The sequence below is a fragment of the Carcharhinus amblyrhynchos genome, chromosome 9 (assembly GCF_965287045.1).
Source record: "Carcharhinus amblyrhynchos chromosome 9, sCarAmb.v2.hapA, whole genome shotgun sequence".
In the NCBI taxonomy this organism is placed as follows: Eukaryota; Metazoa; Chordata; class Chondrichthyes; order Carcharhiniformes; family Carcharhinidae; genus Carcharhinus; species Carcharhinus amblyrhynchos.
Genome location: NC_137332.1, coordinates 41,240,434 through 41,267,908, shown reverse-complemented (window position 1 = coordinate 41,267,908; position 27,475 = coordinate 41,240,434).

Here is a 27,475-nt window from a genome sequence, read left to right as displayed (position 1 = left end):
GCACCATGTCTGTGTATCAAATTAAGGGACAAAATAAAAAGGCAGCCCCTTAAAGGGGCACTGCATCAAATGAAAGCAAATTCCAAAGAAAACTTAAAACATTGAAATGACAGGTGAAGAAAAGGGTTGATAAAACACCCCATTCCCCCAGGTACCTGTTGGACGTGGAAGACCTCGATTGAATGGCAGGCATCGCGTGCTCTCTTTCTGAAGACGCCCACCCAAGACCCATGTATCAGTTAACAGCAAATGGTCTGATCTGAGAAATACATTTGATGAAGTTCCACCATTTGAGTTCAAAAGAGTAATTATTTTGAACTTCTGGGACACAACAGTCTGCTTGAAACCTGTTGGTCTTCCACTGCAAAGTACTGTTGACACCCGAGGATGGCAAACTGGCACATTCAAAGCCTCAGGACTATGAGCTGAGGGATGCCGTAAAACTTGGGGCAGACACCACAGAGTTGCAATGGGGAAAGGCCACTGTCTAAGGCCCTACTGCATTAGGATACTTAGAGGCTAGAAATCATGTAAATGCTCATTTGGTCTGTGTGTACGCGAGTATGTTTAATATTAAATTTAAATGTACATGATAGCTATAACCTGTAAAGGCAAATATAGTTGGGGATCTGAAGTAACAACAGAAAATGCTGGAAAAGCTCAGCAAGTCTGGCAGTATCTGTGGAGTGAGAAATAGTTAATGTTTCAAGTCTATATGACTCTTATTCAGAGCTGACATTCTATTAATCATAAATTAATTATTATATTATTATAGTCAGGCATCTCATGTTCAATATTGAAAGATTCTGATCTGCGTTGCACTTTATGCAATGTGAAATCTGAACTGTTTCATAATGTATTGTTACAAATTTTATGAAAATAAATATAAGGGAGGAACATCTTCTGCTGTAATGCAGCCTTTGCATCCTACTGTGCAATTGCTCTTGTTCACCTGGGCTGCAGACAGAGTAAGGGTTATGGGGAGGTGTCAGGACAGGCAATAGAAGCTAAATTGCTGTATGGCTGCAATAATTGCCAGTAAGTGGCTCTTAAATTAGCTTGATTGCATTCTGGCCACTAATGAAAAGATATTGTTACTTATGTGACACTGCCGCTGGGAAAGCAGGTTGTAGTGGGTGCACATCGTGGAGCTGCTCCAAAGCTTTTTAGTCCAATTTTCCTAGCTCCCCTACCTCCAACGCTACAATCATGGAGCTGGGAAAATTCTGCCTCTACTGAGCACTTAGTATCCAGAAGAATCTGGGAAGAGATGAAAGAAGAGGCTGGAACATGGCCAGTGTTGGAAAATTTCCATTAGGTGCAGGCCCATGGAGCACAGGAAGAGTCAGAGTAGTTTAGCAGCACTGTACAAAGGACAAGTATAGTAAAAATTCCATTAGAGGCCCAGCCGATTTTCAATTGTAAAGACATTAGGGAAGGATTTTTTTCAGATGATGTTTATTAATTGTTTCATGCATGGATGATAGAAACTGGTTTATAGGTCGTGTCAGTTTCCAATTTCCCGATCTTAACATTTTCACCATGAACACCAAAACTCAATACATTTCCATCCCCCATCAAGATTTTCTGAGGGATCTACACTTCTTCCTTGAATGAAGACCCTACCAGCCTTCAACTACCTCTGCCTGCCTGAACTTGTTTTCATATTGAACAGCTCCTCTTTAACTCCACTCGCTTCCTCCATATAAAAGGTATTGCCATGGGAATCTACATGGGTCCTAACAATATCTGCCTTTTGCAGGATACGTGGAATATGTTTCTTTCCAGTTTTACTCAGAGTGCTCTTACCTCTGTTTCCAGTGTTTTGATTACTGTATTGGTGCTGTTTCCTGTGTTTGAACTCAACTGAAAAATTTCACCAAATTTGCTTCTTAATTCCAACCTACTCTCACCTTCTCATGGTCTATCTCTGACTCTTCCCTTCCCTTTCTTCTCTCTTTTTCTGGGAATAGGTTGCTAACAAGTTCAGTGACACCCACAGCTATTTTTACATTCCTCTCAGCCTGTAATAATTTGGGAAGCCAAATGGAAAGGAACAATATTTCATTCTTAACCAAAAGTTAAGCCACAACCCTGTGATGAATCTCTCCTCAGACAATAGTTCAGTGGACCTGCTCAGGGGTCTGCTTTATCAAGGGCTCAGGTGATGAGTTCCACCTGGGTAGGCAATTGCCTATTACCATGGGAACTTGTAATCCCCAAGTCCCACAGGAAGATCAATTAAGGATTCCCCATATAGGTTCTGCCAGTTATCAGACCAATGAAGCAACCTTTCCTACTAATACTTAATGATATGTCTTCATTTTCCTTTAACAGATTTCTCCTCTCACTGTAGTGGGCAGCGTCCTGGACAGTATTATGTGGTTTCACACACCTCTGCTCTCACCCCATCTCCTTCCTTCCAGAATCAGGGAACACCAATATTTCAGTGCAAATCAATTAGTACATTTATCAAAGTTTCCATTTACCAAGCAATTGTGAGTATGTTTTAGATTGACCATTAACAAATTTAAATGATCACCAACCCACCATTACTCTCAAACATCCAGCTGCCCCTGTGATGCTAGACTATGTGCCTAGTATCACATTTCCAAGACTCATAATGTCATCCAGTTCACTAGGGGAAAATTGAAGCCATGATCATCTTTAACATTCATCTAATTCTGCTTATTTTTCCTGACTCAGCTCCCCTTCCTGGACACTGTACCATAATGATCACAGTTTGGACATTTTGTTAGACCCTGAGCTGAATTTTAAACCCCCCTCACCCTGACCTCCTCTAGGCTATTAAAGCTTATGTGTGAATGTCGGAGATCTGTGCACTCAGATGTCCTGCTCCACCACAGGGTACAGTTAAGATCAAATTGTTCTCAGGAAAAAAAACTTTCATAGAATCATAGAATCCCTACAGTGCTGAAGAAATCCATTCAGCCTGTTAAGTCTGCACTGACTCTGCGACAGAACATTTTCACCCAAGCCCTATCCCTGTAAGCCCACATAATTACCCCGCTAATCCCCCTAACCTACACATTTTGGGACACTAAGGGGTAACTTAGCATGGCCAATTGACCTAACCTGCACATCTTTGGACTTGGGGAGGAAATCGGAGTAACCCAGACGAAACTCACACAGACATGGGGAGAATGTACACAATGTCCCTGGTGCTGTGAGGCAGCAGTACTAACCACTGTGCAATTGATTCAGGTCAATGCACCTTGTGTTCAGACATGTCTGTTCATCAACTGTATCTAAAGAAGACTAAATCAGATTTCAGAATATGATATGGACATAAATGTTAAATTGTTGATCTGAAATGTTCAGTACAAGGAACTCTAAAGCATAAGAATAAGTAGCTTAGCACCAGCTACTGACGATCCAAAAATGTAATATCTCCAAAGTAGTCATTTGGTGGTACAGAACTTGAATGTTGCTGAATAAAGAAACATTTTGTCAACGCTTTTCACCTTGCACTCATCAGAACAATTTGCAAGAATACCAGTGTGAGGAAAAACAATACATTTACACCGTATGAGATGAGAATACTGATTGGTTGGCAAATGGACTCTATTTGGTAAAGGTGTTGCCAAGGAGAATGCACCAGTTGATGATGACTGGCAGTTAACTGTCAAGCATTGTTTGAAATTTAAACCAGGCAGCTTGATTCTGGTCAAAACATTGCTTTGAAGAATGGCTGTCACTTATTTTATTTAGCTGAAATGGGTGCAATGTTCTTTCTGTCTGCAAAAAGCACAACACTGTATTAATATGTGTAACTTCCAGTACTGTACAAATGCAACACATTGCAAGCCTGACTGGTAATCTTAAATTGGTTGTCAGCTCAGTTCTTAGCACATTGTTATGATTCTGTCATTGGACAATGTTGGACACTGTGTTTTGAGTTTTGCAAATGCGGGCTGGTAACTTTTTGCAAACAGTGGATCAACGTGTTCTTTCGGAATAAGAGAGTAAAACTGGTGTCAGCATCTTTTTAGTTTATTTCTCATTGGAAATACAATTGAAATTAAGAAAGGTAGCAATGTAAACTTAATTGTCAGCAGAATCAGCAAGCCAGGAACAGTTTTAATCCAGCTAGCATGTTCATGGGAGCAAAATACACTGCTCTTGTTCATGGGCCAGCTTGTTTTCTATTGGGTGGATTTGCAAATCTGTCATCAAGAGAAAGCAGGAAGTAAGGCCAGCGTAAGATCCTATATTATATGCATTGATGTTACTAACTTGAAGCATAAATTATGTACAGTGTACCACACTAAGGCCGCCCTGAAAAGGAGTGAGGAACAGTATGTATTGCATACATTGAAATGGTTTATGCAACAATTGAGGAGTAAATCATTAGCACAGGAGAAAAGGCTAATGAATACAGCTTTGTGAACTGAGAAGTGACACAGGTGGAAATGAAATTTCTTGAAGTTATAGTGATATTGATTGATAACTATGTAATTTTACAAATTCTTGAATCACATATCAGTTTATAATGTATGACATTATCTGTGGAACTAAACAGATCTTAAAGTTGGTGGCTAATTGTGTTTTGTTTGGGATTGGAAAATGGAAATGAATCAGGATACTTTGTGCAGATGTTCAGAAACATTAGACCTGCTGTGTGCAGGTACCACATACATATGAGAGACATTGAGAGCCTTACTGCTCATTACTGCTGCAGCAGGTGAGATTACCCTTCAGGAAGATCTAAAAAATCTCATCAAATGGACCAGTATATGGGGAATAAAATTCAACACAGAGAAATGTAACATCCCGCAAATCAGCAAACCTCGCTGCTCATCAGTACCCTACTATATAATGTATATTTGAAATTACCAAAGAATGCCATTGCCTAGGAATCCACAATAATTTGAAATGAGATTTAAAAGGCTGATAGGCAAACAGAACTCCCATCATTCTTCAATTACAGTAAAGGAAATACTGTACCAGACATTGCTTAGAGCTCGCTCAGAATGAGGTTGAGAACCTTGGGATCCATATTTTGCTTTAAATTTTACCCTCCCTGATAAATTTCAACACTGGGTGGTTCAGTTTGGTTACAGTTACTTGCGGGATTCTAGTGTAGCCTAGTTGGTTATGTTGCTGGGCTGGCACAGTCCCCAGAATGGAAGAAAAGCCTCCATAGGTTGACATGCCTCTAAAATATTTTGAATGAACAATGCAGTATTTCTAAGCAGTACATTAAGCCCAAAAATGACAGCATTCGAAAAGTTCACCACCAACAATTCCACCTGAACACACTCCTGTGGACAGCATGGTGGCACAGTAGTTAGCACTGCTGCCTCACAGCACCAGGGACCTGGGTTCGATTCCTGGCATGGGTTACTGTCTGTGCAGAGTCTTCACATTCTCCTGTGTTTGCGTGAGTTTACTCTAGGTGTTCCAGTTTCCTCCCACGGACCGAAAGACATGCTGGTTAGGTACATTGGCCATAATAACTGCTCCCTCAGTGTACCCGGACAGGTGCTGGAGTGTGGTGACTAGGGGAATTTTATAATAAGAGGTGCTGGACTAGGGGATTTTCACAGTAATTTCATGTAAGCCTACTTGTGACACTAATAAATGAACTAAGCAACGTGCCTCCTTTATTAATTCTTTTTATCCCCAAGAACAGTTAAGGACTGAAATAATCTCCCACAAACCTTAATCTCCATGTCCTCTAAGGATTCATGTGAGGAAAATTTGTTGAACATTTTTTTGACCAATCAAGATCACTCTGGATCACTTTGTACCCTGCTTCAGTGTTAGCAATTATTGCTTCTGCCAGTGGCAAGTGGTGGTACATTCAATTTCATTGTTGACATTACACCACAGAAATTAACTGTACTATCCATGCTGCAAACTTGGTAATAAAGAATAATTAATTCTTCAATGGTGGGAATACTTCAACTGGTAATAACTATGCCTTAATCCCTATAATGTAGTAAACCCCTTTCTGGGTTAGATCTTTTATTTTTTTACTGAAGCATAATATGGTGGCCTCCAGAAACACTCCGGATTCGCTCAATCTTCCCTAGTTTAGGGTAACCTTCCGATTATTACACATCAATGTTCATGTGCCAGGGGTAATGTAAAACAGCATGTGCTGTAGTTAGTTAATTCCCGACAAATAACTGGTCATCAGGTATGATAAATGGACCACCAAACCGACACTTGAAAAACAGATTCAACAAAGGCAACATAAAATTGGGCCCACAGAGAAAGTCAGCTTGCATTGGTCGGGGGCTTTGAAGTAAAGGTCTATCCTGCGTCGGGGCTTTCCTTTCCTTAAATGGCATTGGCTTATTCATTAATCATACTGAAGCGGATGGCTGCACACGGTCATCTGTCGTACGGTTTTAATATATTCCCTTTAAGGCATCAAAGACTGATGACAAAGTCACGATGCTCTCGGATCCTGATAGCCCAAGAGTCCCAGAATGATCTCTAACTTGTTTGTACTCCACTTGACCTCTGCTGCTGTGCAAAAATGCAGGTGACCCCTGCAAAACAGTCACGACTATTTAAATAAGAATGTGCCTTTAGGGGTTTTTTTGCGCGTTGTATAAGCAGAGATTTGAAGATTCCCGCCAGTGAACGGGCTAAACTATTTTCCGTACAATAGAACTAAAATAACATTTTAAAAAAATGAAACCTCCGCCTAACCTCGCTGTCACCTCTCTGCATCCTGTGGAAACCTCTTTTGTCTATTTAAATGATTTATTTACTCAGGCTGCTGATTCCTGTATTAAATGTTCCGTGGAAAGGCAAAAGTAAAAGAGAGCGTTGTAATTAAATTTGGATTGAAAGATACTCAAAATATCCCTTCCCAAACTTGGCGTGGGTGGGCAGAGATGTATCCTGATTCAGTTGAAATAAATATTACAGGATAATAATGCCGCAGCTTGCTTTCTATTTGGGGGAAAAACACACGGAGAGAGATCACAATAGATAAAAGGCTTAACGAAGCTTTTACCATGGAAATGTGTATATTTGTGTTCTGCTGGGATGTCGTAGGTGTGCAACTTGCGTTTCTAAGAGACAATAGCTTGAGATTCGTATTGAAACAATCAGGACTTTGCCACCTAAAACTGTAACTAGGAACAAAACAGAAAGAAATCCCACAACACCAGCATAAAGTCCAAACAGGTTTATTTGGACTTCAAGCTGGTGTCGTGGGATTTCTTTCTGTTTTACCCCAGTCCACCGCCGGCATCTCCACATCATGACTAGGAACTAAATCCATGCCTTCATTCTGTAAACAAATGACACTGCTTTCGCAGAACTCAGTGCCAGTTACAGGGATATGAAATCTCTGTGACAGCACAACCACCATATGTATTTATGTAGCGATTTTAAAGTCGATAAACATCGGACGCTGCTTCACAAGAGTATGAGAAAGCAAAATTTGACGGGGAAGAGATTAGGACATGGCCAAAGGGGTAGTTTCTAAAAGAGTGTCTTAAAGAAGGAAAGGGGGATCCAGAGGAGATTTGGGGAGGGAATTCCAGGACTTAATGTGAGGGCATTGCACCAGTGGCAACATGATTCAAACAGGGGATGCTCAAGAGACCAACATTGGTGAGCACAGATAGCTCAGGGGGGTTTAGGGCTGGAGGTAGCGAGGGGTGAGTGCATGGAGGTATCTAAAAACAAGGATGAGAATTTTTAAATCAAGGCATATCTCGGGGCAGCACGGTGGCACAATGGTTAGCACTGCTGCCTCAAAGTGCATGGGTGGGATTGTAGTCGGTGCAAACTTAATGGGTCAAATGGCTGCCTTATGCACTGTAGGGATTCTATGATCTTAGCTGGAGCTCATGTAGGGCACAGGGTACAGGAATGATAGTGCCAATTCCACTGTTCAAGCACATTCGGATATAACCAGCAATGATTAAGATCCAACTACCAACTGATAGTTTCCGATCAAAATCTGAATAATCACTGGTGTTTCTTCATAATGTCAGTTGCTGTTTGTCTAAATCATGGAATATATCATTTGCAAGGTCACCTATTTCCTAATCAGAAATTCCCTGATTTAAATGGGGAGAAGGGCTACATTCATTTGTAAAATCGGCTAATTTTGTTTTTCAGTCAGCCACTTGTGATAACGTTGTTCTGAATGTGATGTTAGGAGTGAGTGAATGTGAGGGGGAGTGATTAGGCACTGAGTTGACAGTTTGACTGTGACTTGACACTTGCTGTTCAATATTTCACAGCAGCCTAAACCTTCTGAACTGTACATTCTTCCTTCATGCTCCATAAACATTCCGTTCTTAATAGTGTTTTACTGACCTGTCATTTAGGAATTATGTTGATGCATGTGTAGATGTATAAAAAGTCAGGTCCATGGTCCATATTTTTTAATTTGATAAGTACTTTTAAAAATCTTAAGGACATTTTTACTCAAAAATGCCTGATTCTAATTACAATTGAAATTGGTCTAATGTATAGGAATTTCATTGGATTTATTTCATAAACCAAAATGTTTACAAAAGATACTGGATTATTTCTACAGAAATATTGATTCTCATAGATTAAAGTTACAAGTACAACAAAGTGAAATTCCCCAATTATGTGTTAATATTTATGGTACAATGTGAAAATTTTAAAATCCCAATCCTAAATGACTACAGGAAACAATGCTTTTGATTGCAGAGGCAAGCACGAGCTTCATATTCAACTGCTAATGCTGTATTTTAAAATATAGAACATTAGCATTGAAATTTTCTCGGAAATTATTATTTCTTCTCTAAATTATTATTGAGCTACTGTGGGTAATAATAGCAAGGGATATGGAACTAAGCAGGCAAATAGAGTAAAGATACAGATCGGCCATGAGCTAATTGAATGGCAAAGCATGTTTGAAATGTCTTCTTCCTCCTATGTTCTTGTTTTCATTGATACAGAATTGCAGTTTGCTTGGAAAATTTTGCTTTGGCGAATAACATTATGGCTGGAATTCTCCTCCCAAAAATTCTAAGTATCAAATTCACATGAAAATTGGAGTAATTCATGTTGTTTTTTTTCAGTGGGGGTTCAGAGAAGAATCGCTCACATTTTATGCACTGCTGAAGTTTCCATTATAAGCCACTGGACCTATCCCCGCTGGAGAAGCTGAAATTAGCACGCTGAGTGGCCCACTATGCATGCACCAATCTGTCAGTGCCAAAACTGGTGCATGCGCACTGCTGACCTCCTGATTGCTGGCCAGCTCGATTGCTGACCAGCACTGCGATCCTCACATTGCCAGCCCTCCACCACACACAACAGCCCAATTGCTGCCCCCGACTATTCTTGGGCAGCCCCAAACCTCCACTCCCAACCCGCCCCGAACTCCAGCACCCCCGCCCCAATTCCACCCCCTCCCAACAGTGTCAACCAACCTCTCCAGAAGGCTGACCCCTCCCAACATCTGCCCCAATCACTGGCTTCTCTCCTTCCCCTAACGATCCTGTCTGCAGAGAGGCAGTGGGATCCCTTCATCTCCCATTGATCACCCCCATCAGGCCCCGTATCCAGTGGGCAGTACCAAGGTGTCTCCAGGCATCAGCACTTTGCCCCTTGGGCAGTGCCAGAGGGCACAGGCTGGCACTGCAAAGGTGCCAATGCCCAGGAGGCAAATCCCTGCCACCTGATTTGTGGCACCTGACCCCCTGGGGGACACCGATTGCCTCCTGCCTTTACTCCAGTGTGGCCAGGCCATTAGTTCCACAAAAGTGGGAAACTACTGTAAACCACTGGAATGAAATACTCTGGAGTGGGGGGGAGAGGCTAACGGGCCCGATGAATTCAGTCTCAGGCCCGCTATGGCATTGAAATTACATTGAAATTAACATTTAGCTAAGAGTGGGGTAAATGGGTATTTTTCTGGTTGGCAATCAGTGACTACTGGTATGCCTCATGGATCAGTGTTGGGGTTGCAATTGTTTACGACTTACAATGATGATTTGGAGTTGGGGACCAAGTGTAGTTGTCAACATTCGCAGATGACACTAAGATAGGTGACAGAGCAAAGTGTGCAGAGGATGCTGAAAGTTTGCAAAGGGATATAGATAATCTAAGTGAGTGGGCAAGGGCCTGGCAGATGGAGTACAATGTTTGTAAATGTGAGACAATCAATTTTAGTAGGAATAACAGCAAAACTGACTATTATTTAAATAGTAAAATATTGCAGCATGCTGCTATGCAGAGGGACCTGGATGTCCTTGTGCAGGAATCTCAAGGAGTTGGTTGCAGATACAGCAGGTAATTAAGAAGGCAAATGGAATTTTGTCCTTCATTGCTAGAGGGATGGAGTTTAAAACAGCAAGGTTATGTTGCAGTTGTATAAGGTGCTGGTGAGGCCACATCTGGAGTACTGTATATAGTTTTGATCTCCTTACTTGGGAAAGGATATATTGGCACTGGAGGGGGTGCAGAGGAGATTCACTAGGTTGATTCTGGAATTGAGAGGGTTGGCTTATGAGGAGAGACTGAGTAGACTGGGCTATACTCATTAGAATTCAAAAGAATGAGGGGAGAACTTATAGAAATATATTAGATTATGAAGGGAATAGACAAGATAGATGCAGGAAAGTTGTTTCCACTGGCAGGTGAAAGTAGAACTTGGGGACATGGCCTCAAAATAAGGGGAAGCAGATTTAGGACTGAGTAGAAGAGGAGCTTCTTCACACAAAGGGTTGTGAATCTGTGGAACTCCCTTCCCAGTGAAGCATTTGAGGCTACCTCATTGAATGTTTTTAAGGCAAGGATAGATACATTTTTGAACAGTAAAGGAATTAAGGGTTATGGTGAGCAGACAGGTAAGTGGAGCTGAGTCCACAAAAAGATGAGCCATGATCTTATTGAATGGCGGGGCAAGCTCGAGGGGCCAGATGGCCTACTCCTGCTCCTACTTCTTATGTTCTTATTTGCACAGTATATGTGGGTCCTCGCCAATTTCAGGCATGGATGTGACATCACTGGAAATCCTGTCCTGGAAGACATTATCTGACCGAGAATGTAGACGTGAATCCTGATAATTGGTTATTCCCCTGTACCACTATGCTAAAAAATTAGCACAGCAGGATGGGAGAAACATCTCCCATATCACAGAATCCCTACAGTGCAGCAGGAGGCCACTTGGCCCGTTGAGCCTGCACCAACAATAATCCCACCCAGGCCTTATCCCCGTAACCACACGTTTACCTGTTAATCCCCCTGACAGTAAGGGGCAATTTTCCAGGGCAAATCAACCTAACCCACACATCTTTCGACTGTGGGAGAAAACTTGAGCACCTGGATACATCGGGAAAATGTGTAAACTCCACACATTCATCCAAGGCCAGAATTGAAATTGAGCCCCTGGCGCTATGTGACAGTTGTTCTAAGCACTGTGCCAACATGCTGTCCGGTTCTGACCAACAGTTATTTAACAAGGATACATCATTGTATATGATTCTTCATTAAATATATGCCATTTCTAAAGCTGCAGTTCATAGAATAGTATGAAACCAGCACTTTTAGCCCATTGTGCCTCTGCTGAGTTTTTGGTAGAATCATAGAATCCCTACAGTGCAGAAAGAGGCCATTTGGCCCATTGAGTCTGCACTGACTACAATCCCACTCAGGCCCTACCCCCTTGTCCCTACATATTCACCCGCTAATCCCTCTAACCTATGCATCTCAGGACATTAAGGGGCAATTTTAGCATGGCCAATCAACCTAACCTGCACATCTTTAGACGGTGGGAGGAAACCTATGCAAACACAGGGAGAAGGTGCAAACTCCACACAGACAGTGACCCAAGCCAAGAATTGAACCCATGTCCCTGAAGCAGTAATGCTACTGTGGAACCCATTAGAGCCTCAGTTAATTATATATGTTGCCCATTTTGGGACTAAGAATGATAGTGGCAGATGATGAAGAAACAACTGGCAAGACTTAACTGCTTGCATAACTCTCATCAGAAAAGAAGAGCATAGAAGAAAGGACTTAGGATTATAAAAGTTTATAGCAGAAGACTATTCTACCCATCAGGTTAAGATCAGCCTTTTGTCAGAGGAATCTAAATCGAATCTGCTACCTTCTCCTTATAGCTGTGTATCATTCTGTCCATTAAACATCTAAAATAAACAATAATCTCTTCTTCAGCCATTGCCAATGACAAAACATTTCGCCTTCCTGCAACCCTGTATGTTCAGAAATTTCTCCCAAGATCTCATCTCATTTTGTTAATGACAATATTGAATTGATTTTGGCAGCGACTCCTCAAAGCCAGGCAACAACTTTTCCCTATTCACTATCCAAAGCCTTTCCTTAATTAAAAATATTATTAAATCTAATTTGGTCTTCTTCTCAGTGATAGCATAACTTAGATTACATATGGCACTTTCTGTGCCTTCACAAGATCCTAAGACATTTGACTGCCAATGAAATACTTCTTGAAGTGCAGTTGGTCAAACATGGTAACAAATTTGAGATAAATAACTGGTTAATCTATTTTGGTGGTGTAGATTGAGAGTAAGTATTAGGCAGGATATGGACAAGATGGCTATAGAGGGATAGGGGCCAAACATTGGCAATTGGGACTAGCTTAGTGATTTAAAAAAAGGAATGGCATGAACAAATTGGGTTAAAGGGCCTGTTTCCATGCTGTAAACCTCTATGACTCTATGACTCTAAGCTATCAGGAAAGCTCTTCAAATTGCATCTGAAGATTTTTTACATCTGTCTGAACAGGCAGCTGAAAAACTCCTCAAAAAAGTACTTCTGACAAAGTAGACCTTACTCATTACAACATTTAAACATATTCAGTAATAAGTTTGTAACATGCCCAGGGGAGTGGATGGATTATGAATGCATTTTAAATCCAGCTTCATAGTGGACAGAGGCTACGTTGGTGGGAAATTGCTTTCTCGAGGGATTCGCTTTAGCATATCTGGCAATGCAATCAGGACCTGACTCTCTCATTATACTGTAGCAAAGCAGAAACAACATTTTTCTGATTCAAAAGTGGCAGTAAAGCTGCAACACTCGAACATAGAAAACGGTAATAGAATATTAAATTAATCGTGAAGATGATGAATGGTGACTAGTTACTTTATCAATCTTTAAAAGAAATTAAATATATTCAAAATATGATTTTATAAATTGTAATTTTTTTCTATTAATGTAAAATTCGTAGTGTAATATAGTTATGCTGGTAGTTCTATTGTTTAAAAATTCATTCAAGGGATATGTGCATCACTGGCTAGGCCAGCATTCATTGCCCATCCCTAACTGCCTCTGAGATGGTGGTGGTGAACCGCCATCTTGAATTGGTGCAGCCCAAGTGGTGTAGGTATACCCACAGTGCTGTTAGGGAGGGAGTTCCAGGATTTTGATGGAATGGCTTGGAGGTGAAATTCCAGATGGTTGTGTTCCCATGTATCTGCTGCCCTTGTCCTACTAGATTGTAACGGTTGTGAGTTTGCAGCCTTGGTGAGTTCTTGCAGTACATCTTGGTACACATTGCTGCCACTGTGTGGAGGCAGTGGAGAAAGTGACTTATTGTCGAAGGGATGCCATTCAAGCAGGCTGCTTTGTCCAGATTGGTGTCAAACATCTTGTGTGTTGTTACAGCTGCACTCATCCAAGCAAGAAAAGAGCGTTCCATGACACTCCTGTCTTGTGCCTTGTAGGTTGTGAACAGGTTTTGGTGAATCAGGAGGTACTCAGCACAGGATTTCTAGTCTCTGATCTGCTCTTGTAGCCATAGTATTTACATGGCTAGTGCAGACCAGTTTCTGGTAAATGATAGCCCCAAAAATGTTGATATTGGGGGATTCAGCAATGATAATGTATTTGGATGTCAAGGAGTGATGGTTAGATTCTCTCTTGGTGGAGATGATCATTGCCTGGCACCTGTGTGGTGCAAATGTTTCTTGCCACTTAAGTCCATGCCTGGATATTGTCCTGGTATTGTTGCATTTGACATGGGTGACTTCAGTATCTGAGGAGTCGTAAATGGTGCTGAACATTGTGCAGTCATCAATGATTTCTGACCTTATGATGGAAGGGAGGTCATTGATGAAGCAATTGAAGATTATTGGACCTAGAACACTCCCTTGAGGAATTCATGCAGTGATGTTCTGGAACTAAGATGATTGACCTCTAATAACCACAATCACCTTCATTTCTGCTAGGTATGATTCCAACTAGCGAAGGGTTTTCCTCCAATTTCCATTGATTCCAGTTTTCCTAGGGTTCCTTGATGCCATATTCCATCAGAAAGAACTTCTTTAAATAAATAAAAAGGGAGAGAGAGGCCAAAGTGAACTCCACAGAGAATGAGATTGGGGAAATAATCATGCGGAGGAGTTAAATAAATACTTTGCATCAGTCTTCACAGTGGAAGACACAAATATAATTCCAAAAATACTAAATAATCAAGGGGAAAGGGGATGGGGGGGCATGGGGATGGGGCAGAATATATACAATAACTATCATTACAGAAAAAGTGCTAGGGAAAATAATGAGGATGACTGCTGATAAGACATCTGGACCTGATGCGATGCATCTGAGAATATTAAAGGAAGTACCTAAGAGATAAAAGTAAGGCTTACATTAACATTGCAATGAAGTTACTGTGTAATTCCCCTCGTCAGCAACTTCGGCGCCTGTTCAGATCAATACATCGAACCAGTATGTGTTTCAGACTGTAGGAGGAAACCAGAGCACCCGGAGGAAACCCACACAGACATGGGGAGAAGATGCAAACTCTACACAGACAGTGACCCAAGCCAGGAATCGAACCCGGGTCCCTGGCTCTGTGAGGCAGCAGTACCAACCAGTGTACCACCGTGCCACCCAAGATAATGGATATACTGATAATAATGCTCCAAGAATCCATAAATCGTCCCAGAGTATTGGAAAACTGCCAGAAAGTTATTCAAAAAGATAGGGAGACAAACTGCAGGTGAGTTAGCTGTCATTGGGAAAATGTTAAGTGTCCATTATAAAGAATGTAACAGCAGAGCATTTAGGCATACATAATATAAGCAGAGTCAGCATGGCTTCATGAAGGGGAAATCATGCATGGCAAATTTATTAAAATTTTTTGAGGTGGTAATAAGCAGATAGGTAAGGGGGAGTCGGTAGATGTAATATACTTGGATTTTCAAAAAGCGTTTTAATTATTATCCGGAGATGAGGGGGTTAGACTATGAAGAGAGACTAAATAGGCTGGGTCTGTACTCGTTGGAGTTTAGAAGGATGAGGGGGGATCTTATAGAGACATGTAAGATAATGAAAGGGATGAATAGGGTATGGGTAGAGAGATTCTTCCCGCTCAGAAAGGACAGTAGGACTAGATGGCACAAGCTCAAGATAAGGGGGGGTGCAGTTTAGAACAGAGTTGAGGAGGAACTTCTTCACGCAAAGGGTGGTGAATCTCTGGAATTCTCTGCCCGTTGAAGTGGTGGGGGCTACCTCGCTAAATATATTTAAGTCACGGGTAGATAGGTTTTTGACAGACAAGGGAATTAAGGGTTATGGGGAGAAAGCGGGAAAGTGGAACTGATCCACTTTAGATCAGCCATGATCTTATTGACTGGTGGGGCAGGCTCGAAGGGCTAGATGGCCTACTCCTGCTCCTATTTCTTATGTTCTTATTAGTGTCACAAGTGGGCTTTCATTAACATTGCAATGAAGTTATCATGAAGTTCAATAAGGTACTAAAGGCTACTTAACTTAGGCTACCTTCACTAGAGGCTATTTAATAAGATAACAGCCCATGGTATTGGGGGTAGTATATTAGCATCGATAGAGGATTATCAGATCAGATCAGTCATGACCTTATCAAATGGTGGAACAGGCTTGATGGACCAAGTCACCTACTTCTGCTCTAATGTCTTATGGTCTTCTGGCCTAAGTGCTACCTTGATGTCAAAGGAAGTCACTCTCACACCACCTAGAGTCATAGAATCATAGAGGTTTACAGCATGGAAACAGGCTCTTCGGCCCAAATTGTCCATGCTACTCTTTTTTTTTAACCCCTAAACTAATCCCAATTGCCTGCATTTGGCCCATCGTATACTCATCGTACCCATGTAACTATCTAAATATGTTTTAAAAGATAAAATTGTATCCGCCTCTACTCCTACCTCTGGCAGCTTGTTCCAGACACTCACCACCCTCTCTGTGAATAAGTTGCCCCTCTCACCTTTGGAGTTTAACTCTTTTATCTATGTTTGAAACAAGGCTGTAATAAGGTCAGGAGTTGAGTAACCACAGCAGAATCCAAACTGTGGGTCAATGAGCAGGTAATTGCTGAGTAAGTGCTGCTTCATAGTGCTGTTGATGACCCCTTCCATCATTTTAATGATGATCAAGAGTAAATTGATGGGGTAGTAGTTGGCTGGATTGGATTTGTCCTGTTATTGTGTATGGGGCATACCTGGGCAATTTTCCACAGTGCCATGTAGATGCTAGTGTTGTAACTATACTGGAAAAGCTTGGCTTGGGGCATGGCAAGTTCTGGTGCATATATCTTCATATAGAATATTGTCAGAGCCCATAACCTTTCCGTTATCCTGTGCCTTCAGCCATTTCTTGACATCATTGAAAGTGAATCAAATTGGATGAAGACTGACACCGGTGATGCTGGGTGCCTCTGAAGAACGCCAAAACAGATCATCCGCTCAATACCTCTGACAGAAAATTGTTGCAAATGCTTCAGCCATACCTCTTGCTCTGATGTTCTGGTCTTTTCCATCATTGAGGATGGGAATATTTTTGCAGTCTTCTCGTCTAGTGAATTGTTTAACTGTCCACCATGATTTGTGACTGGATGTGGCAGGACTGTAGAGCTTGGATCGGATCTGTTGGTTGTGGAATAGTTTAGTTCTGTATATTACTTGCTGCTTATGCTGTTTTGGCACACAAATAGTCTGATATTGTAGTTTCACCAGGTTGACACCTTATTTTTGGGTATGCCTGGTGATGTTCCTGTCATGTTATCTTGCATTCTTCATTGAACCAGGGTTGATCTCATGCCTTGGTGGTAATGGTGGGGTGGGGGATATGCTGGGCCATGAGGTTATACATTATGATTGAAAACAAGTTTGCTGTTGCTGACAGCAATAGCACCTTATGGATGCCCCTTCCTGAGTTGCTAGAACTGACCTGCCACTAGGGTGACACAGTGGCACAGTGATTAGCACTGCTGCCTCACAGTTCCAGGTTCAATTCCAGCCTTGGGTGACAATGTGGAATTTGCACATTCTCCCCATGTCTGTGTAGGTTTCCTTCTCATGTTCCAGTTTCCTCCCCACAGTCCAAAAATGTGCAGCGTAGGTGGATTGGCCATGCTAAATTGTCCTTAGTGTCCCAAGATGTGTAGGTTACATGGATTAACCATGGGAAATGTGTGGAGGTAGGGGGGGAGGGCCTGGCTAAGTTACTTTGTCAGAGAGCCAATGCAGACCTGATGATCCGAATGACCACTTCTGCACTGTAGGGATTCTATGATTGATGTTGATTCCATTTGCACAGTGGTAATGCTACGCAACACAATGGAGGGTGTTCTCAATGAGAAAATGGGACTTTGTCTCCATAAGAACTGTGCAGTGCTTCTACCAATACCGTCACGGACCGATGCACCTGTAGTATATAGGCAAGTTGGTGAGGATGAGTTCAAGTAGTTTTTCCTTCTTACTGGTTCCCTCACCACCTGCCGCAGCCCCAGTATTTCAGCTAGGTCCTATAGGACCCAGGTCTGTCTGTGGTGGTGCTACCAGGCCATTCCATCCACTCCAAGTCCCGTACCCAGAGTACATTCTGCACCCTTGCCACCCTCAGTGCCTCCTGCAAGTGGTATTCACTTCAGAGGAGACAGCACATGGTAATCTTCAGGAGGTTTTCTTGCCCATGTTTGACTTGGCGAGTCTGAAGTTTATGCTGAGGACTCCCAGGACAACCTCCTCTAACTGTGTGCCATTGTGCTGCCTGCCACCTCTGCTGGATCAGTCCTTTCTAGCCAGGAATAGTGATGGTAGTGTCCGAGTGTAGGGTGTCGAAATTTGCTGATGACACCAAGATTGGGGGAACGGCAAATTGTGCGGAGGGTGTGGAGAGTCTGCAGAAGGATCTAGATAGGCTGGGCGAATGGGCCAGGAAATGGCAAATGGAATTTAATGTTGGCAAGTGTGAGGTGGTCCACTTTAGTAGGAAGAATGGTAGGAAGGACTATTACTTACGGGGCGAAAAACTGCAGCAGGCGACGGTGCAGAGGGACCTCGGGGTCCTTGTGCATGAGTCGCAAAAACCCAGCTTGCAGGTGCAGCAGGTGGTCAGGAAGGCGAATGGGATGCTGGCCTTCATAGCGAGGGGGATTGAATATAAAAGTAGGGAGGTCTTGCTGCAGCTGTATAGGGCATTGGTGAGGCTGCAGCTGGAGTACTGTGTGCAGTTTTGGGCGCCGCACCTGCGCAAAGATATTTTGGCCTTGGAGGGAGTGCAGAGGAGGTTTACTAGGCTGATACCGGAGTTGAGGGGGTTGAGCTATGAGGACAGGCTGAATAAACTGGGATTGTACTCGTTAGAGTTTAGAAGAATGAGGGGAGATCTCATTGAGACGTATAAGATGATGAATGGGATGGATAGGATAGAGGTGGAGAGACTCTTCCCGCTCAAAAAAGACAGTAGGACTAGGGGGCACAGCCTCAAGATAAAAGGGGGGCGGTTTAGAACGGAGTTGAGGAGGAACTTCTTCATTCAAAGGGTGGTGAATCTCTGGAATTCTCTGCCCGTTGAAGTGGTGGAGGCTGCCTCGCTAAATATTTTTAAGACGCGGGTTGATGGGTTTTTGATAAGAGAGGGGATTAAGGGTTATGGGGAGAAAGCAGGAAAGTGGAACTGAGCAGCGACAGATCAGCCATGATCTTATTGAATGGCGGGGCAGGCTTGAAGGGCTAGATGGCCTACTCCTGCTCCTATTTCTTATGTTCTTATGTTCTTATGAGACATTTGGCAGGATTTCATGGCCTCACTTGGGCAAGACCAGAAATTTCCACTCGAGGTTAATGGAGATTTCCGTTGTCGAACCCCTCGCCCGCTCTGATTCTGGGGTGGGTGAGGTGGTAAAGTTTTGGCCATCGTCCATAAGGTACGATTCTGTGAGTATGACTATGTCAGGCTGTTGCTTGACTCTGACACGGTTCTCCCAATCTTTGTTCAACTTCCCCCAAATGCTAGAAAGGAGGGCTTTACAGATCCACTTTGCAGCAGTGGAGGGTTTGCCATTGTTGTTTCCGATGTCAAAGTCAATGCCGGTTGCTCCATCTGGTTTCATTCCGTTATAGCAGTTGATACAACTAAGTAACTCGATAGACCATATCTGAGGGCATTTAAGAGTCAACCTATTGCTCTGGGTCTGGAATCACATTTGACGAGACAAGGCACAGCCAACAGATTTCCTTCCCCCAAGGACAATAGTGAACCAGATGGGTTTTTATGACCATCAACAATAGTTTGATGGTGCTCATTAGACTTCCAACTGCAGATGTTTTAATGAATTTAAATTCTGCTATCTGCTGTGGTGGATTTGGATCTGGGTTCCCCAAGCATTACTCTGAATCTCTGGATTATTAGTCCCACCATCTCCCCATTACCATCATTAGAGCAATGTGACATTGCTGTCAGGAGGTTGGTCTACAACCTCAGGAGTTAACTTGGGAGATTCCCAGATCTGCCCTGCTTCCACCCTCATTATTGCTTGGCTTGTTGCATGGCTTCTACGCTGTTTGCTGCACTGTTCCCACCCTGCTCTACGCTTGCTCACCACTTTGCTGCATATGGCCAGAAGAATGACAATATTGATTAATTTGCCTCAATCTTGCTGCTGTTCATGTCGGTGGGAACCACAGTCCCACCTACGGCGCACACCAGCCGTGGGTTTCCCGGCAGTGAAGGGTGTGTTCAACAGAGAACCCCGTTGGCAAAGGTGGAACCATAAGCTCCTGCTGCAACAAAACATGCACCGAGAGGGAGGAAAATCCCACCCATTGTTTCCACAACTAGGTAGCACAGACTTAGAGAAAGATTTGGCATGGATTGGGAGAAATTTGCTGGGGATCAAGGGCAAAACGCATCTTGGAACCTAACTGCCATTTACACATAAACTCTCAAGCAAAAATCTGATGTTGTTCCACTTAAAGAATGCAACATTGATGTTAAGTGAGGAATTACTGTTTAACTTTTAAAAGTGATTTCAGTGATTTAAAATGAGTTCATTCACAGGTAGTGAGTTAAACACTTATTAGAATACTTATATTTTGTGATAGTTATTTTGAACAGTACTAATAAAACTACATCAGGTAAACAATCATAAATGCGGCAATGATTTTTTTATTGCAGTAAACGCAATTACATTCTATTATAATGCCCAATTGTGCTGGTCATGGGAGATTTTACATTTGTGGTTATGTAAATAAATTTGATTGAAAGTCTAAATCAAAACTGCATTTTGAAAAACCAACCAAGTTTATCATGGAGTATGTGCCCTTATTGAAGACTCTGTCCCATTGTTCTTAACAAATTTGCATCAGTAGTAAGGAGGGAAAAATAGTTTAAATAATAATTTTCCCATCATAAATTCCTGGCTATTCTCTGCCCCAGCTACTCACTCAAGCTGAAGAGACTGTGCAAAACCTTTACATCTTGTTCACCCAGAGCAAAAATTAAACCATATATTATTTTCTATCTTAAGAACATAAGATATCGGAGCAAGAGTAGGTCACATGGTCCCATGAACCTGCTCCATCATACAACATTGTCTAATTTTCCATCTCAATTTCACTTTTCCACCTGATCCCCATGTCCCTTGGTTTCCTTGGTCTGAAAATCACTCATATACTCAACAGCAGAACATCCACAGCCCTCTGAGACAGAATGTTCCACATACTAAAAACATGTTGAGTGAAGAATCTTTTGCACCACCTCAATGCCCAACACCTTATCCTGAGATGAAAGGTTGGATTTTGCAGCCTCGCTCAGGTGAGATCCAATAGAGGCTAACAGAGATTTCCATACTGGGAACCTCACCCCAATTCCAGGGCTGGTGAGGTGGCAGGTTTTCAGCCGATGTCCCTAGTTCCTAAAATTCAGATCAGGAGCAGCAGCCTTTCAGCAATTGTCAAGAATGTTATATGTTTCAATGAGATCACTTCTTTTCAACTCCTGAGAATATAAGCTGATTCTCCTCAATGCCCTTAAAGATCTCTTTCATCCCAATAAGGCACTTCTTATTTCCACTTCCTCAGCTTTGTCCACTTCTGCATCTAACCAGATCTAAGAAATGCTTGGTCAAACTCTTGCCACCCCTAAACTCAACTCACTGAATGTTTTCTCTTGGAGGTGATCCCCAACAATTCTAATTTGTCTAAATAATCAGCCATCACATCCAGTCCTGCACAAAGTCCCTCTCACCTGTTATTCCTGTTCTCGCTGATTAATATTGGTTCACTGGTCTGCAGACATTGAATATAAAATCATCAAATATCTTCAAATCTTCTCATGCTCCTACCATATTTCTGAAATTTCCCTAGCATTATGCTGTTTTCTGTATCTTTTTAGTCCCCTTTACTCAGCTTTGTCTTCACCCTTGGTGGCCGTGTCTTTTGTAACCCCAACACTACCCTCTAGAAATCCATCTCTGAAACCTACTACCTCTCTCCTCCTTGCTTGCCCTTCAGAAATCTTCTCCCTATATTTGTAAATCCTAAGATCCATTTTTTGAACCAAGTTTTAATTCACGTTTCTAACCCTCCCTTCATATCTTGGCATCCATTGATTAATTTATTTGCATTTCGTTTTATACTTATTCTCTCTTTACCCCAGTAAAGAGCCAACAGATTGTTTCTACAATAAAGTTAGGATATAAATGCAGGATTTTGTTGCAGGGTGATACAAGTCGGATTGTTATATTCCCTGTAGCCAGTCTGTACTAAACATTTAGACTGTTGCATGAAATGCAAGCAAAAAGAATATTTTTCAGTCAAAAATTTAATTATGTATGGAATTTTTTGAAGGCTTATCTCTAAACATTCAGTCCCAGTTCTACCTTTCAGCTGGACAAAAGAAATATGAATCCATCCTACACTTTACTACAAGAATAAACACAGGAGTTAACTATTCATCTCTGCTCTTTCAGGCGGGCACCCCTGATTTCTCAGTGCATCAAGTGGGCAGCAAAGAAGTGGGATGTATGATTAAGACATTTAATTATCTAATGGCTAACACAATTACAAACTGCATCACTTAGTTCATACAGGAAAGTGAGAGTCAGGAGATGCGTTTGCTTCAGAAGTTTGCAGATGTTTCAGGGAGAGCACATTTGCCATAATGCGATTTTTTTTTTCATTGCGAGAAATTGAACTTGTGAACTGGTTGACAATAATGTGAAGGAGCGAACACAATATATCTGAACATTTGGGAACATCAAAAATTGCATTTATTTGTCATTATACCCGACAGAATTTATCAAATGGAAGATGGTAGTAAGTGATAAAAGTTGGAGGATTTAGCCATGGATGTGGTTAGGAGTGCAGTATTATCTGTTTCCACCCTTCAAATCAGTTTGTGACTTTCCTCCTTTGTAAATCATCACCAAGCCTGGACATTAACTCTGATTGAATGTGCAGAATGTGGAAGGATATGCCAAGAGTAGCACCAAGCACACCTGATAAAGTAACTCTATTGGGGAGTAAGCACAAAGAGTAATATTTCTCTCATTTTAAAATGTTTGATAAATGATTGCGTTTTTTTTAGTACTTCCATGGCCTCTGATGTCTCTGTTTGGTCCTCCTGAATGACTTTCCTTTCAGTTAAAACAAAAACTAGAGTACAAATATTTTCATACAACAATGTTGTTTTCTTAATGTAACACTTACCAATAGGTTCTGTTGTACTTCAAATGAGAATGGAATTTGAGTCATTTCGGTGATCAATATATTTTTCAGCCAGCTTTTCTCTGGGAAATAAGACCAATTGATCTCAATAAGCCTTTGCGTGTCACTGAGCATTCAGAATTGGGAGAGAAGTGGCTTACACTTATGTTTCTCACCTTTTATGGCTGCTAAACTCAACAGCTTTGAAATGCAGGGACATTTTTTCCACTGTGGTTCCAGCATAATTTTCCAATGAATGAGCTCTCATGTGAAGAAGGGGGGGTCAGTGGATGTGTGGTTGCAATCAAAGCGTGATTGCCTGCTCCTCGACTTAAACAAAGAGCTCCAGCATTCTGCTTGGCGAGGGCACAATGAATTTGCATTGACTACAACGATGCATTTATTTGAGCGTCCCTCAATCTGGTGGAAAACATAGAGTGAGGTTTGGCACAAGAGGAGAGTACGTGTAAGGGTGGGGCTGTCAGCGAAAACTATTGCCCTCTGCTCAAGGTCGAGAGCTGAAATTTACAAGTGCATAAAAATAAAGCTCTGATGTAGGTATGTGTTAGCATATTGGCTTGAGAAAAATGCAGCATCTAGCATGTAAACAAACAGGGCCTGGCTATTTTCCTGTAGCAGTGACGAAACAACGGCTTTTGTGACTCTAACTGTCTTCCCCATTTTGGGTTGATGGCCTTTCATCAGGATTGAAGCAAAATAGAAATGTAAGAGTTTTTAAGCCAGTGGGAGGGGGAGAGTGTATGAATAACGAAGAAGATTTTTTTCTGATAGGGTAGAGGCTAGGGGAGATTAAATACGAAAAAATTTCATGATGCAGCAGCCAAAGAGAGTGGTTGCAAAGAAACCAGTGTTATCTCCAAATGAGGCATGAGTTGCTACAGAAAAAACATCTGAATGCAACATGAAGGGATAAAGAAAGGAACAAACCAAGATTAACCCAGCTTCTTCCCTTACTTCCCTTCACAGCCTGGCATACATTTCATCTCAGTCTGGTGGTTCATCCACTTTCAAGAATACTTTCCTCCTACAATTTCCTCCTTCACTAGTCGGTATTCTCCGGTCTTGTCCATGGCAGGACTTGTTGCGAGTGAGAATGGGAAATATGGTGTTCCAGTCAAAACTCCATTAACTTTCAGCCACACTGGAAAATTCCAGCACCGAACAAGGACGTTAAGATTTTGGCAACTATGTTTATCCCATCCAATATTTGTTGTGCCCTCCTTTGTGAAAACAGACATGAAATACTCAACAAGAATGATGTCCATTTCTTCTGCCTCCGCTGCCTAGTTTGTGCTGGAATCCATCATTTTTAAAGGCTGTATTTTTTGCCATAGATCCTAACTGAACAGGGAAACCAAGAAAGGAAACTGACTCCCCCAGTTTCTGAGGAAACTAAGACTAAAACCAAGATTTGAAAATCAAATCTTCTAGGAGACTGAAACTGTTTGAAATGATATAATTCCAGTCTCCCAGAGGACCTGGATCCACTACAGTTTGCCTACTGCCGTAACGGGTCCACAGCAGACGCCATTTCCCTGGCCCAGCAGTCAATCCTGGAACACCTAGATAACAAGGATACCTGTGTCAGACTCCTATTTATTGGCTTTGGCTCAGCCTTCAACACTATTATTCCCATGAAGCGCATTGCCAAACTCCGTGCATTGGGTCTTGGCACCTCCCTCTGCAACTGGATCCTGAACTTACTAATTCACAGACCACAATCAGTTAAGAAAGGCAACAACACCTCCTCCACAAGCATCCTCAACACCAATGCCCCACAAGGCTGTGTTCTCAGCCCCGAATTATACTCCTTATACACCTACTTTGCACTGCTGAGGTGCGATATCTCACAGCTCCGGTTAGATCCCAGACACTGGACCCATTTCAACAATGGGAAGCCTGAGAGAGAGAGAGAGACAAACTCATTTCAAACTGAACTCCCACCACTGGAACGGACTTTGGAATTTATTCTGGAGCACTTTGTGGACAGACAGTCACTGGGATGGGAACCGGGTGTTTATTTTAAAAGGACAATCATGAAAGCCACTATGTGGCCAAATTCCCTTCCAATTCAATTTTCAAGTTTGCTGACAACACCACCGTAGTGGGCTGGATCTCAAACAATGATGAGGTAGAGCACAGGAATGGGATAGAGAATCTGGTGAACTGGTGTGGCAGAAATAATCTCTCCCTCAATGTCAACAAAACAAAGGAGATTGTCATCGACTTCAGGAAGCATAAAAGAGAACATGCCCCTGTCTGCATCAACAGGGATGAAGTAGGGAGGGTTGACAGCTTCAAGTTTTTAGATGTCTAGATCACCAACAATCTGTTCTGATTCCTCCCCCCCCCCATTCATATGGATAACATTGGAATAGTTTAGGTTAGAGGGTCATTAGATTGGTTCCACTGGTTGGCGCAACATCGAGGGCTGAAGGGTCTGTACTGCGCTGTAATGTTCTATGTTCTATGCCAACACTGTAATTAAGAAAGCCCACCTACAGCTCTACTTTCTCAGAAGGCTAAGGAAATTTGGCATGTCAGCTACGACTCACATCAATTTTACTGATGCACCATAGAAATCGTTATTTCTGGTTGTGACACAGTTTGGTGTGGCTCCTGCTCTGCCCAAGACTGCAAGGAACTACAAAAGGTTGTGATTGTAGCCCACTTCATCATGCAAACCAGCCTCCCATCCATTGACTCCATCTACAGTTCCCACTACCTTGGCAAAGCAGCCAGCATAATTAGGGAAACATGTACCCCGAATATTCTCTTTTCAACCTCCTTCCATTGGAAAATGGATTTAAAAGTCTGAGGTCAAGTACCAACTGACTCAAGAACAGCCTCTTCCCTGTTGCTGTTAGACTTTTGAATGGACTTACCTTGCATTAAGTTGATCTTTGTCTACATCCTAGCTATGAACGTAACACTATATTCTGCACTCTCTCATTCTCTTCTCTATGAACGATACATTTTGTCTGTATAATGTGCAAGAAACAAGTCTTTTCACTGTATGTTAAGACATGTGACAATAATAAATCAAATCAAATCAAATCACAGAACCATCAGAGCTCACTAGATGATGATGATGCCAATGGCGCAGTACAAGCAGGCTTCTGAAAAGAGTGGTAAGTTCTAGAGATTGAGAATAAGCAAATATACGGTTGCTGCTGCTGTTTGAAGTTAACCTTGATGGATCTACATCATCCAGGCTGTTATAAGCAGAGTTAAGGAGGTTCTGCAAATGCATGCTATTTTCAGTGAAGACCTTTTCAGTGAAACACTGGTTGGTTATTTGCTACTGTCAGCTGAAGACCAGGCTAAATCCTAAAAGCAAAGGACTTTCCTGTAGGAGACAGTTTTGAAAGACTTCATGACAGAGATTGATGATATATATGTAAAGTGGACTGCTGAGCCAACTCATGAGATCTCTCTTAGTTGCACCTGCCATGTACTTTTTAATTGTAGGGGTCAATTTTGAGGTTGCACACTCTGAGAGAATGGGGATGCACACTCAAATTCTGGGAAGTGCGATTCGCATTGGTGAGTTTGAGTTCCAAACATGTTAACCCCTCACCAGCCGAGTGAAGCAAATCACTCTGCGAGAGGGCAGAAAGCTCATTTTAATACATTAGTATGTCATTTTAATACATTAGTATGTCATTAGGAAGTCTCTCCAGGACTTCCCTCTCATCAGATATTCAGTGCAAACCTGTCACGGGAGCCTCCATAGAGGCATAAAGGTTAGTATAGCCCCCGAGGGAGAGGAATATGGCTAGTCAGTGGCCTGGCAATCCCCCATGGCACAATGCCCATGCCAACCTGGCAGTGCCAACCTGTGCTAAGGAGTGGGCCCCAGTGGGAGCCTCATGGGAGCTTCATTCAGATTTGGTTGTGGCCAGGAGCAGGCACAACAGCAGGGGGTGCCGGTGATGGCCAGTAGATGGGGTGGGAGGGAAGGTGGAGGGTTGTTGTCACTCCGACCCTACTGCCTCCTGGTGTGCTGGTGTGTTGAAGCCCTCCCCCACCCCCACCCCCCACCCCCAAAACCCGCATGATGGCTTGAAACACGCTCCTTTAATTTTTTTTAAGCAGACTGTCATAAGATCTGGAGAGAAAACTGGCATGTTTCCCTGGAAAGAAACATGCTGGGTTTCTTGCCAGAAGCAACATTGCCATTTTTTTGGTAAGATTCCTCCCATTGTTTATAATTAACCACAATTTGCCTGTTAACTCATGCTTAATTTATATTCATTCTCAGTTGTAGATTATGGGTAGTTAATTATGATAATATTTAAAGTTCGACTCTTGTGCAATAAAAATTAGTTTGTTTCAAAGTGCGGAATCTTGCAGCTTCATTCTTTCAGTAAATAACTGAGATTTTAAATCTTTGTTTGGCACAATTAAGTTTACTGGTCTCATCCAAGATCATAACACGTAATCACTTTAGCCTCTAATTGGCCCTATCCTTTTTCTTAATTATCCACTTTCCTTTCATGTAACTTATAAAACATATTTGG